We start from the raw sequence: 15,632 nt of genomic DNA, 5'->3' as shown, positions 1-15,632 counted from the left end.
AAAAATAGGGAAACCAAGGCCCAGAAATAGGAAATCATTTGCACAAGGTCTTACAGATCTGGGTCTTAAGTCCAGTTACTCAAATTCTAAATTTAGCTCTCTTTCCACTACATATAACACAGCACCATTGCTCATTTTTAATTCCTCCCTCTTTCTTGAGTTCACACACACACACACACACACACATACACACACACACACACACACACACACACACACACACACACACACACACCCCAAACTATTCCCAAGACCTATCACAGACTCACAGAATCCTAGGGTTTGTAACAGATCTTAAAGACAAGCTAGACTTGGTAGATGGATTCCTCTCAATTGCACCCCTGATCAGTAACCATGACATTCATGCTGGAATTGTCACCTTAACTGACTTGAGTCTCTGTCTACATGAGAAAGTCCCTTTTATTTCTGAATTCTCCTTCCTTTTATGGCCATAATTCTAGAAAGAATTACCTCTATTCAGTACTTCCACTTCCCCTCTCACTCACTTTTTAAATACTTCTTAATATGATCTCTGACCTGAAATTTCAACTCAACTGAAATTTCTCCCCACAAAGTAACCATTTATCTTTTAATTGGCAAAGAAAATGACTATTTGCTATTTTAATCCTACTTAATCTCTCTGAAATTTTGAACCTGTTGACCACTTCTGGGGTTGGAGCCAAGATGGTGCAGAAGAGAAGCACTACTCTAGTTCTCCCAATATTCCCCTCCAGACAACTTTAAAATAATGCCTCAAATTGAATTCTGGAGTTACAGAGTCAACAAAAGTTCAAAATGAGGCATTCTTCTAGCCCAAGACAACATAGGAGGTTGGAAAGAGAGATCTATGATACAGGGGAGGAGGCTGATCCACAGCCCATGTGGATGAAATACCAATAGTGGGACTAGGTGATGGGGACAAAAGCAGCAGCAGCAGCTCTGGAAGATCTCAAGTCAGAATTCATTAAGGGACCTACCAACTTGTTAGAAAGAAATTACAGGAATACTATTGTGCTACAAGAAATGATGAACAAAAAGACTTTAGAGAGGTCTGGAAAGACCCATATGAATTGATGCTGAGTGAAAGGAGCAGAACTGGGAGAACTTTGTACACAGCAATAACCACAGTGTGTGAGGAATTTCTCTGGTAGACTTAGTACTTCATTGCAATGCAAGGACTTAAAAAATTCTCAACGGTCTTTTAAGGCAAAATGCCTTCCACATCCAGGGAAAGAACTATGGAATTTGATGATAGAATGAAGCAGATCATTTTCTTTTGTATTATGTTTTGGTTTGTTTTATGATTTCTCCCATTCATTTTGATTCTTCTATGCAACATGACTAAGGTGAAAATTTATTTAATAGGAATGCATGTGTAGAACCTATATAAAATTGTATGCTGTCTTAAGAAAGGAGTGAGGAGGTAGGGGGAAGGAGGGAGAAGGAGGGGAAAAATCTACGATATATGGAAGTGATTGTAGAACACTGAAAAAATAAACAGCTAATAAAAGAAAACAAAGCAAAATAAAAAAGAAAGAAACTACAGGTCATTCCCATGCTAGCAGTGGACACAGGACCTGATGCTTTTTGGCAGCTCTGTTGATTATAGCCATTCTGGGGTTATATAATTCAAGGGTGGAGAGACCCTTTTCGTCAACAGGGAGTAGAAGCCCTGAGGTACAGTATCACTTCTGACCACAAGTAACCATGGACCATGTGAAACAGTATCCATTGCAATCCCCCCAAATCAGGGACCCTTCCTAAGTAATGAGCAGAGTGCAGGCAAAGAGAGCAATGACCACAACTCTCCACAGATCACACCACCTTGGAAGCACTGAAAACTTCCAACACCTGCCCCCCCCCAAAACTAGTTCTGAAAACAGCAGAGGAAAATAGCTTAAAGCTTGAGACAGACCCTTCTCCAAACCCCCTTCTGGGAACAGAGCCCAACATTAACATAATATTTCAAATTTTAAAAAATAGGGTAGAAAAATGAGCAAACAGCACATAAAGAACCTGACTGTAAAAAGCTACAATGACGACAGTGAATATCAAGACAGAAGACAGTTACGTAAAATATAGCTTCAAACAAAGTCTCAAAGAAAATGTGAACTGGACACAAGCCCAACAAGAATTCCTGGAAGAGCCTATCATTTGGGGAACAGTTGAACAAGTTATATGATTGAGATGGAATACTATTGTGCTATAAGAAATGACAATCAAGATGGTTTTAGAAAAACCTGGGAAGATTTATATAAACTTATTATCTATGTCCCATCCCCTAACTAAGATCTGCCTTGGGCCACCTTCTCTCTTTACATTCTCTGTATTGGTTTCATTGACTTCACTTGGTTCAAATATTTCCATGAAGATGACCCCAAATCAATAAATCTATCCAAGACTTTCTTCTGTGTTCCAGTCTTGTATTACCAACTGACTATAGACTATTTCTACTGGATGTCCTATGGTCATCTCAAACTCATGATATCCAAAACATATCTCATTACCTTTTCCCCAAACCCTTCTTTCAGGCTTCCTTATTTCTGTAAAAAGCATAAGCATCCTTCCAGTCAGCCAGGTCCATAGTCTCAGAATTATCCTCAACTCTTTACTCTTCATTGTCCAACCCCCATATCTAATCAATTGTCAAGTTTACTCAATAGGTGTGTGTACACGTATATCTTTCATTTCTACGTGTCTATATCCTTCCTTTCATTTACACAGCTACCATTTTGGCTGAGGCCCTCATTATCCTAGATTAATAGGCTAGTTAGGGTCCTTGTTTATCCCCATAAACACAAGTCTACCCTACATACCACTGTCACATTAATCTTTATAATGCAAAAAAAAATGTTCATGTATTCCCATTGCTTAAAAATCTTCATTGAACTTTTACTGCCTACTAACAATGTTTGCACTTGCTATTTAAGACCCTCCGGGATCTGGTCTTTACTTTCCCTTTTATTCTTACCTCCTACTCTCCTTCACATAATTTATGCGTTAGTCAAACTGAACAACTCACTTTTCCAGCGGCAATTCCTCTGACTTTCTTTAGTCCTGCATTTTCACGTTATGTTCCCTCATCCTGGGATGACATCATTCTCCTTCCTACCTTCCAACTAGCTATCCTTCAGAATCTAGTACAAATAGCTCATCTTCTAGTAAATCTATAAAGATATTTTCCAATCAAAATGCCTTCTCAGATTTGGAAATTTTCACGGTATTTTTGAGTCCATTTTATTACTCTCCCATGTGCAAATATTATTTATATACATCTTGTGTCTGACTAGATTTCAAGCTTATTGAGGGCAAGAACCTTAGCAAAATATGTCTTTACCTCTCCATCAGCCCCTTGTACAATGTCTTACATGAATTTAATAATTTCTTATTTGGCTTCACAAACACAAGATGTGTTCCACTGCCAAATGATATTAGCCAAAGAAGAAAAAGGCATTAATAATTAGTACTATGAAAAAATTAACTTCAAGTCTTCAAGAAAAAACTGATCATTTATTGAGGATATTGTAAGGGAGATTTTTATTCAGGATTGATTGTACTGGATGGTCTTTGAGATCCTTTCCAAATCTGAGATTCTGTGGTTCTCTGAACATTCTTTAGAATGTTGGCAAACACTTATGCTTATCCCTGTTCTATGGCTCAATTAATATTAATAATCAGAGGTTAGTCATTGAAAACCATGTTGAGGAGAATAACAAAATTTTTATCATTACTTAGTGATTTCTGTTTACTGAGAGTGCCCAACAGATACGAAAGGACCAAGAGTTTAAATAATTAAATTATCTCCTTCTTACTATAATTATTCAGAAATATGACCTATTCTCAAAACCCAAGATATTACCTGACAGTTACATGCTGAACATATTACATAAGGTTTTGTTTGTTTGTTTTTTAGTCCATCATAAGACCCAATACTCATTATTCCTTCCTTTGGAATTTTCCTTTCCAAAGGAGAAAAGAGAGGATGATTTATCTGAGGCTAGCTAGATAGGACATTTAAAACCATTGAATAGACAAAGGAAGAAGTCATCTGTTCTCCACAGTTTGTAGAGATTATGCTGAGGAAAACCATAGCAGCCACATCCCTATGGAATCTGATGAACTCAAGTCTTCCATGAAAGGTGGTTGGAGGGGCTGCATACTGCAGGACAGGAGCATCCAGTTCCAGGTTTTGACTATGATCTTTTCAATAGCTTCATCTGTAGTTCCCAAGATTCGGACCACAAGTGGGCAACAAACCATATGAACTAGAGTTGACGTGACAGCTCAATAGTAGATACTTATCTAACAGGATAATTTGACACAAGAGAATTAGAATTTTCTAAGAATGATTTTATTTATAGATTATAAAGGTCTAACACAAAAGTGAAGGAAAACAAGCTGTGTTTTTCCTGAAAGAGCATTATGCAAGATGAGATGAAGTTTACTTCTCAACAATGGCTAATGGGTCTCTTTATACAAGATCAACATCTGACCAGATGTAACCCTGGAAAAAATCACTTCACAGAACCTCAGTTTCCTTATTTGTAAGAAGAATGTAATAATACCTCTAAAACCCAACTCCAAGGATTACAGATTGGGTCAAATAAAACAGTCTATATAAGGTGCTTTGCAAATACTAAAAGTGCTATATGTAGCTGTAGCCACTTATGCTTCCATATAATTCAACAGACATTTATTAAGTACAGACTACATAGTCCAGGTAATAATAATAATACAGAGATAAAGAATGGAGTTTATATTCTACTTGAAAAATACATATGCCTAGATACATCGATATAAAATAAAAGACAAAGTCATTTTGGAGTCTTGCCTTCCTTACAAGTACATTATTAGGACCCCTGATTGCCTCCTAAGCTTAGTTCAGCTTTTACTTCCTACAGTGATCTTTCCTGATTCCCCCAGTCCTTGGTACTCTCTGAAATTAATTTGTATTTATTTTGTATATAATTTTTCATATTGATATAGTCAAGTTTAGAAGATTAGAAGGTAGGAAGATGGAATAGTAGATAGAGTACCAGTCTGGAAATCACGAAGTTTTGAGCCCAAATATAGTCTCAGACCCTTCCTAGCTATTTGATTCTCAGCAAACCACTTAACCTCTATCTGTCTCATTTTCTTTATCTGTAAAATGAGGAGGATAATAACACTTATCTCCTAAGATTGTTGTGGGGATAAGATGTGATAATATTTATAAAGCATTTTGTAAAGTTTAAAGAACTATATACACCTTAGCTATTATCACTGTATATCTGTGCACAAGCTATTTCTCCCTACTCACCACCCAATTGTAAATTTCTTTTTAAAAAAATTTTTGTCTCTGTATCTTTATTTCCTAGCACACTGCTTGCTATAAAGCAGATGCTGGATGAATGCTTATTAATGTAGAGGCACGGATTTTCTAGAGATTAAAATTCACCATAACATCCTTGATTCCCAACTTGAGATCCTATGATGACATACCAGAAATGCAGTGGGATTCTTTGTGAAGTAACAATAATAACTGACATTTATTTAGGACTTTTAAGTTTATGAAGCAAATTACATGCATTTACTCCTCTGAGCATCTCAAGAATCCTGTAACATGTAATTTAGGAAAAATAATTCCCATTTTATAGGTGAGGAAACTGAAACAGAGAGGTTAAAAGATCTACCCATGGTCATGCAGTTAGCAAATTATGGTAAGGATCTGAACTCAGATCTTTCTTATTCCAAGTCCTGTGCTCTGTCCACCATGCCATGTCACTTCTTATGGGATCTCTGTCACTTGAAGTCTTCAAAGCCTGGACAACCGTACTTGTCAAGTGTCATAGAGCAGATTTTTCTTCAAGTGCAGCTGAATTAAATAGCCTCTGAGGTCCCTTCTAATAGTGACATTCTGTGATTCATTTCTCATCCCCATTCTCACTACCAATTTTTTATCTTAGATAGTTTAGCTGTAACATGCTGATTGATACAAATTACCAGTGATCCTTAACAGAAATATTCTCTTAACATTCCACATAGCTTAAAATGTGAGAAAACTCGAGGTTTATGCTACAGAGTGAGGTTAGGTAGCAGAAAGATAGTCACCTTGTCTAACCCAACCTTGGAAAGCCACTGAGTCTCCAACCTAGAGTTAGCATACCTTTCAATGACCACAAAAGTCCCAAGATTATCGGTGGTGATTCTTTCCATTCCACAATAAATACCATATCCTAACAACTATTTAAGGAAGGCTTCAGGGTATAAGATGTTAAAGTCAATCCCATTATCTCTAGTAGCCAACTAATCAAACAAAACACACCTTCAGTAGAAAACCAGTGGACAGATTATTTTCTTGATTCTCAGCCAAATTTTCCTTACAGCAACGATTTCTTTTAAGCAGACCTAATTTTCAATTGTATTAAAAGGCTGAGGGCTGATTTATTCAAAAGACCCTACAAACCTCTATTATTTCAATTGTTATATTGGTTCATTTGAAAAAGGGTTGCTTTTATGTTCCTCAATGCAATTAATAGTGTTAGCCAAAATTATTAGGAATTTTGAGACATCTGGAACATTGGCATTTAAATTAATACACATCCTACTAAAATCCACAATAGTAATTGGATAAAAGCAGCCTGACCCATTTTCAACAGTAATGTTGAAAATGTTGTTCTCTTGCGGAATTATTTTTAAATCATCATCACTGGGGCACACTGGAAACAGAAATCATGTCCTCCTCTTTTCATCTGAAATGCTTCTAAAAGCACACAATTACACAAAAAGGTTATAAAGACCATGACTAGATTGAGGACAGGTTTTTGTGAGAACTAGACAATGGCAGGGTAGCCAATGGTAAATGTTTTTCTCACTTGAAGTTACAGAGGATAAATTATGAATCATGCCCTTTGAACTTTTGCATCCATCTCCTCACCAGAATTACAAAGAAAAATGTGTATGTTTTATTTCTTGCTTTAACTAGCAAACTGCCTTTTTTTTACTGACCAACAATTTTCTTCCTCCTACATACATTAGAGAAGTTATAAAGAAGTGGAATAGAAAAGTCAATCTATGGAGTAGTAAAAACTAAAAACAAAAAAAAAAGGAAGGGAAGAGAAGAGGAGGGAGGGGAAGGGAAGAAAATGGGAGGGGATGGAGCGCAAGGAAAAAAAGAGGGGAGGAGAGAACAGGAGAAGGGAGAGAAAGGAAAGGAAAAAATAAGGAAGGAAAAAAGGAAGAAGAAAGGAAAGAAAGGAAGGAGGGAAGGAAGGGAAAGAGGAAGGAAGAAGGAAGGAATGAAAGAAAGAAAGAAGAAAGGAAGAAAACAATTTGTAGTCTCCCTAAAGCACTGACATTTTTGTAGCATATTTTTAAGGGCTAAAATAATCCACTGAAAGAAAAATTAGACCATATGCATGCATTTCCATGTCACCGATTGTAATGAGATTTGGAAAATGATGTGAATGCAATCCCTTCTTACTATAGTTTGAAGATTGCTTTCTCAATTTCTTGATCATTCTGGCACTTTGGCTACAATGAATATATAAAGTGTTAAATGTAAGACTATGTACTCTATAAGAATATCTAAATTGCATGACATTTGAGAAATTATCCAGATGATGTTACCCTCTCTATCACAGAATTGTAGAGTTGGAATGGATTTTAGGGGACATCTAGCCAAACTCCTATCTTACAAACATTTTCCTCTACAGGTATGTGATAAGTAGATATCTGGTCTCAGCTTGAAAACCTCTAGTGAGGGGGAACCCACTATGCCTAGACCCAGCATATTCCAGAAATTGACTACTGCCTGTAGATATAGGCATATACAGTAGATGGTGTTCATTAAAGTCCTACTCAAACATTCAGAAATCTTTAAAAAGTGCAATAGAGCTGCCCTTGGATCCTAGAAGACCCAGTATAGAGAAAACATTGGCAGGTCCTACCAAGTTGAAGAGTTTTTAAGCACAACTTCCATGAAAGAATCTTTTTCTAGTGTCTAAGGATCAGACAAAAGTAGATTTGGAGAGTTTCATTACCAGAAGGTCAGTCAAAAGTTGAAGACACTTCTTTGGCTGTAGTCACTCATGAAAACTGCCTACTAAAGACGGAAGGCTTTGATATGCCTCATGGGGCTGAGGTGGGAGTGGATATCTGTCCCGGGTCTGTCCCCGGGACCTTCGAGTGAGAATCTCCCTTCGGTGGGCACCGCTTCGGACGTCTCCGGACCTACCCCGGGGGACACGGCGGCAGGCAATAATCAGGCAATGCGCAGGAGGTTCATAGCTTTATTGCATGGAGGAGTCCCACGAGCAGTTCAGGGCATTGTCTTATATAGGGAGGTTCTTCCGGGCTGTCATCCTAACCCGCCCCGAGGGCGAGGCCTACCACCCGATTGGATCCAGCCCACCCGACCAATCCCGTGGGCTCACAACTCCTCTATGGGAGCCGTGTCTCCCTTGGATTGGTGGGCTGCCACTCCCGGGGAGGCCCCTATCCGCCCAGGCGCCTAGGACCGACCCCTGTCAGATATCTCTACTAATTCAATCAATATTCTCTTTAAGTATTAAAGTTTTTTAATCAAGTTCTAGATTAATACAGAAAATAAGTACTATGAGAATTCAGGAAGGGATCCATCAACATGGGCTGGAGTGATCCAGAAAGGACTTGATATGGGATTGGACTTTGAAAGCAAGGTAGATGATGGCTTCTCTCTATCATCTGAGGCAAGTGTGACTAAATTTGGAGAGATATCAGCAAAGGGTTGGCTATTCTTGGTTTTTAATGGGAGTAACAGAACACAAAAACTTGTAAAGCTGATTACTACATGTGTAACTGTGAAGAGATAGCAGGTTTTTGAGATAGAAGGAATCTTGGAAATCATCTCATGTAGCCATTTTTTTTATAGATAAGGAATCAGACTCAGAGAAGTGTCACCCATAGATGGAGGGGCAGAAACAGGGTTCTAACTTAGGTCTTTTGACTTCAAATCTAGTATCCACTATGCTGCAGAGTACCTAATACAGGTGAATTCAATGATGGGTAATGTATGTATGTGCATATATACATATGTGACATATCCATGTGTATATAAATATTGTGTATATGTACAAATGCATGTGTTTATAACTATGTATGGCTACATATATGTATGTACATATAGATATATGTGTCTACATATATACATAAATACATACACACATACAGGAGGTAGCTACATGGTACAATGGATAGAACACCTGAAGTCAGGAAGACTCATCTTTCTGAATTCAAATCTGGCCTCCCCCCTTACTAACTGTTGACCCTGAACAAGTCACTTAACCATGTTAACCTCAGTTTCCTTATCTGCAAAAATGAGCTGGAGAAGGAAATGGCAAACCACTCTAGTATCTTTTCCAAGAAAACCCTAAGTAGGGTCATGAGAAGTCTGGGCAGGTTTCCTAATTTTTTAGTAGTCCAAGGAAACTTCTAAGACTATAAATTCAAGACTGTTCAGGATGGATTAGCATGTCCCCACCAAGTATAACCCTAATCCTGGGTCAGACCCACATGGAGTGAAACAAGACAATTTCCGTGTTCTTGTGAACAATCATTCCTTGCTCCCTGTAATGGCAGTGCCTGACTACCTGAGAAAATCCTTTGTACCGTCATCATTTCCAGTAATTAACAAGAGACAGCAGGGATACCATTTGCCATTGTGTTTAGGCGCTTTCTCATGCCCACACCCTCACTAACAAACCACAGGACTCCTTGCACATTAATGGCCTCCAGACTCTTGTTTATTGCCCTGGCTTCCTTCTTTCTTTCACAATTGTTCCTTGTCTCTGTTAATGCAATAAGCTGTCCTTTGTGAAGGATACTAAGCAGTTTGTAGTCATAGAAATCAATGTGTTGCTCTAGAATCTACTGCTCTTACTGTTTCTGTTACCAGATCTTTGTGTAAAGAATGAATGTTATAAACCAGACCCCATGCCAGAATTTTGTTCTAATGGGGTGATATATATCACTAATGATAATTTGTTCTCAGTCAGTGTTGTAAAGAGAACCACTGGGGGAGTAAAATAGATGTCTCCTCTTTTATCAGGTTACCAGGAACAAAGAAGAGAGGGACATCTTCAAAGAGGAAAGAAAGAAGGGAAAGAATGTTGAGGGGTATATGTGGTGGAGTGCAGGGTGGGGAACTTAAATGTGTCAGATGATGGGAAAGTGGGAGAATGTGACAGAGGAGGAAAGAAAGAAGAAAAACCTAAAGACTGTGCATGAGTCCTATCATGTGTAGAAGATCTTTCTCAAGAGGAAGATGTTTCTTGAGCTCTAGGAAATGGTTTCAAAGGTACTACCCAGAGACAGGTCATCTAGAAATAGTCAATGGAAGAAGAAATAAATAGAGGCAGACTTTTGTTCAGAGACACCGAGGAAGCAATTTATTGATAGAGTAGTTAGCTATCCTCAAAGAATGATTACCTGGAATATAACTGATAGACTCCTGAGAACAGGCAAATGTCACTATCTACTCTTGATGATTCATATGGAGATAAAATATACTCTCCAAAGGAACTTAGAAAACTTTGCTAAAGATTACGAAGTCATAGATGAAAAAACCCAAACAAACCAAAACAAACAAACCAAAAATATTGGAATGCCTTCAGGGTACTGGTGGTATTTTCATCACTGCTTTTGATTAAAGATGAGGGATTCAGAAAAGATAGGTAGATTTGGATATTGAATGATTAAGGAGACTGTGAATGGAATTTGGACTCCTGGACCAAAAATGGAAGGAATTATGACTTCTTGGCCAAGAATGAAGTTTACCCAACAATATATTTGGGAGAAAGAGAAGGAAAAGGAAGTAGGGGAGGAGGAGGAAAAGAAAGAGGGAAGAAAAGGAATAGGGAAGAAGGAAGGAAAAAGAAAGAAGGAAGAAGTCATAAGAATGTATTTGTCCAGTCTTCTACATCTGATCATGAGAGTTTTAAACTGAAAAGGGGATGGGGAGGAGGGAGAGAGAAAACTGTCCACATATATCTGATATATATCTCTACTACACACACACACACACACACACACACACACACACACACATCAAGTACATGCATACATATATCTCTACTATAGAGAAAAGAAAGTATTATAAAAGAAGAAGCACTGCAGAAAATGGGATCAGTATTTGACCAGAGACAACAACCAAGAAGGGAATTACCAATAAACAGGTGGGTTCCAACATTTATATATAAATAGATAGAGTATCCCCAATACACAGGGCGAGAAGGAGCTCCTACAATAAGGAAGCATTTTTAAAGTAAAAAATTTCTTTTGGGTGCAGCTAGGTGGCATAGTGGATAGAGTACCTGCCATTGAGTCAGGAGGACCTGAATTCAAATCCAGCTTTAGACACAAGCTGTGTGACCCTGGGCACTTAAATTGCCCCCCCCAAATCCTTCAGTCTTCATAGTATGATTTTCATAATTGAAATATGACTCTGAGGAAGTATAATTTATTAAAAAGAAGGCAAATTCAGTAGTGGAACAATGTCATATTGATAGGTTATACTCATAATAAAAGCCTTGAAACTTAGGAGAAAATACAGTGAAGAACATTTGATACTAATCAACAGAGAGAGAACTATAAGTGATATAATCATGGTAGTACACTATACTAGAGACTGCCTGGTCAGAAAGAGGAATTAGATAAGGAATTTGGTAACATGGAAATATAATTTGAATACTTGAACCTTTCAATCTCCAAATAAATGCTAAAATTTTCCTTCTCTTCCAGAAATCAGGAAGCTAATAGTGTCCTAATTTGTTTTAAATAATAATTTCATCCTTAAAAGAAACTGATATTCTGAACCTGAAACTGACCAACTACTGCAACAACAATAAAAAGTGGCTATTGACCTTGAAATTATGAGAACATTCCATTCAAAGGAATAAACCCTCATTGAGCTCAGGAGAGTGATACAGAAGGATCTATCTGGTCATTGCATTGTATGTGCATCAGATTTTTGAGTGGCAGATATTGAAGGGCTCAGAGAAAGGATAGGAAGTATCCAATCAACTAATATTTTACAATAAAAGCCAGAAAGAGAGGAATGGAAACCTTTCAACAATAACAGAAATTATTTTGACCAGGAGAAAAGGGGAAAGATGCCTCAAGAAATGATGTAGTTTACAATAAAGAACTCATCAACCAACTCACATTTTTAAGAAGCATGAGTAAAAATGGAAACAAAGGCAGATCACTTAGGATAAACTCTATGAAAAAGTAGCATTGTCCTGTAAGAATATTATTAAGTTATTAAAGTTTAGAACAACCTGAGTCTGGCAATAAATGTTAAGTAAAATGAAAAGGAGCTTTTTTAAAAAAATCCTAAATTAAAAGAAATAGAAGTACCAAAGAAGGGATAGAACTATGACTATGTAAGCTTATTTCATGGTGGTAATCAATGGTAGTCAGAAGTAGAGGGACTTATTTTTTTTTTCCTTTTTCTCTCAAAAGGAAGTTGATGTTAGTAATGGGGAGGATTCTTATTACTTTTTCCTTGCTTTTTCTTCTTCCCTATTCCTTTTCCTCCCTCTTCCTTTTCCTCCCTCTTCCTTTTCTTCCTCCTTCCCTGATTCCTCTTCCTCCTTCCTCTTCCAAATGGGTTGTTCGGTGAACTTCATTCTTGACCAAGAACCCCCTGTTCTTTTAAGTTGTGGTCCAGGAGTACAAATTTCATTCATAGTCTCCTTAGCCAGTGTACAAATCTACCTATCTTTTCTGAATCCTCCATCTTTAAACACCAATATGGTGAACAATAAGTAAAAATCCAAGCTGAGTGAGGAGATAATAGAATATCTTCTAACTGCCTTTAAATATTTCAAGTCATCAGGTTAGATCCAGATGAATTAAATCTAAAATTACTGAAACATTGTAAACTGTGATTATTGGATTACTCTTTTAATACTTTTTGAAGGCTTCTAGAAAAAAAGAAAATGTTGCAGGGCACAAATGTTGTCTTTCTTTTCTAAACAAAGCATCAGATATAGTCCACATATTATAGCCGAGTGAACCAGGCATATTTCCAGAAAGATTATAGAACACTTTGTTAAAGGAACACTTTCTGAGACACCGGAAAAGAAGTGGTGATTACTAAAAACTGATCATGAAAAAAGGTCGTGCCAGACTAAATTTACTTCATTTTTTATCAGGATTACTGGCCTGGAAGGTCAAGGAGATACTGTAGACATAACATACATAGATTTTAGCAAAGCATTTGTCAGTTTTTCCATGCTATTTTTGTGGATAAAATAGAAATACATAGACTAGATAACAGTGTATCATCATCTCAAGAATGGGCTTCCTAAATCAGCCCATGCCGAAATAGGACAGCCATCGATAGCACCACCAACACATGGCCATCCAACCTCAGCATGCAAGATCTCTATAGCTGTGGACCCAACATATTAAAAGGGAGCCCATTCTGATTTTTGAAGCGCTCCTAATTTTAACATGCTTGAACACTCATATTAAGCCCATTCTCAATTTGGATTAATTTTGAGTCATTTATACAATGTATATCAAAGGTTTTCATTAAATTTGTGCTGAAAAAACAAAGACAGAATAATCTCATCCAAGTTGTATTTTTTTTTAAAGGTTGTTTTCTTCACTAATACTAAATGTCCCTCCCAAAGATAGTGGTGAACCTCACATAAATATGGTCTTACACAATTTGAGTACTGAAACATTCAATTTAAGTCAAAAAATATTTATCAAGTGACTACAAAGTTATAAATACATCCTGGACCCCAAATGTGGAAAGATAAGTTAAAGGCTCTGAATTTTATCCTCCTCTCAACAGAGAGTCATGGAAGGTTTTGAGTGGGGGAGGTGGAGGCTAAATGGCCAGGCCTATGAAAAAGTTAGGTTGGTGATCATGTCAAAGCTGGAATATTGAGGGAAGAGGCTGGAGGCCAGGAGGTCAGTAAGGAGGATAGCACTCTCCTTGCAAGATGGACAGAAAGATCATATATCTGACAACTGAAAAGGACCTCAGAGGTTTCCTAGTTCAATCCATTCATTTTATAAATGAAGAAAGTAAGGTCTAGTGTAGTTAAATGACTTTCTTAAGGTCATGTATATACTAAGTCAGAAGAAGGAGAAGTAGCATAATATGTAACATTCTAATTCTCTTTGCCAACAATTTCTATCTCAGGTGGTAATATTAGTTTTACTTAGGGAAAAACAGAAATGGAATTCATTATAATTCAAACCTTTCAAATGTGGAAGTATGAGACTGGTATTACTCTGACTGGCTTAGTTATTCACAATTACTCTTTAAACAATATTTCAATTACTATAAATAATGTTCTCCTGGTCCCACTCATCGTATTAGAATATTAGAGAACTATTATTTTCTGTTGTTTAAAAATGTATTGATAAATTTTGCTTGCATAACACAGATCTGCAAATATTGTAAGTCTTACCAACAAGCACATTGCCCTAAAAGACTTGAGCAAAACCAACTAATAATGTGATCGCTTGATGAGGCATGATTCTTCTTACTTTTGTAGGTAACTAGTTTCTAGAAAAAAATAACCTTTCATCTAATCATTTGGCATAATTAGACCCTTAGGCTTCTCTCCTAAAAATTGAAGATGGGCATGCTTAAATTCTGTGCATTCCATACTTGTTGGGGTTGTATTGCTTTTAAATTTCAAAGTGCAATAAAAAGTTAGCTATGATTGTTATGCATTTCTACAGTTAAGACTTCAATGATGTAGCAAAAAAGTTTGGAAATAGTTATATGTTTGAATGAATGGGTAGTTGAATGGATGGATGAAAAGTATTTTAAGTGCTATGTGCTGAAGGTGGGGGAAATAAGTTACGACAACCTGTATAGTGCTGTGGAGAAAATGCTGGACCTGGCCTCAGAAAAACCTGAGTTCAAATCCAGGCTCAGACATTTAACTTCTGTGTGACCCTAGGCAAGTCAGTTATCCTTTGTCTGCCTCAATTTCCTTATCTGTAAAATATGGGTCATAATAACACCCTACTTCTCAGAGTTTGTATAAGGATAAAATGAGATATCTGTAAAGTCCTTAAAGTGCTATAGATAATCCCAGATATTAGTTGGGGAAGACATCACATATACAGAAGTTTAGCCACTGAGCAGATGGAAAGGCCTGGACGTCCAGCAGGCTTAATAATAAAGCAGATGGCACTGGATTTCCACTAACAAAATCCTATTCCTCTCACTTTATAAAAGACGACTGTGTCAGAGGACTCAGCTACAAAATCCAGTTCATATGCTTAATAATAGAACATGAGTTCATTCTATTAGAATGTGAATTCCTACATACTGGGACTGCAGGTGTTTTGTCCTTTTTTTTGTATCCTCAGGGCTTAGCACAGTCCCTGACACATAGTAGTAGATGCTTAATAAATGCCAATTGACTGACTAGCTTACTATGCTTTTTGAATCTGAGACTAGTTAAATAATGGAAATGCCATACCCTTGGTATCTTGTCTTGACCCTCCAGTAGTTAACATTTTATCACTGACTTGGATGAATGATTAGAAGGTAAGCTTGTAAAATTTTCCAGTAAAATGAAGTTGAGAAGAATAGATAACCCACTGGATGAAAGATTCCAGATCCCCTGAAGACA

The sequence above is a fragment of the Notamacropus eugenii genome, chromosome 6, assembly GCF_028372415.1.
Source record: "Notamacropus eugenii isolate mMacEug1 chromosome 6, mMacEug1.pri_v2, whole genome shotgun sequence".
In the NCBI taxonomy this organism is placed as follows: Eukaryota; Metazoa; Chordata; class Mammalia; order Diprotodontia; family Macropodidae; genus Notamacropus; species Notamacropus eugenii.
This window is presented reverse-complemented; position numbering follows the sequence as displayed.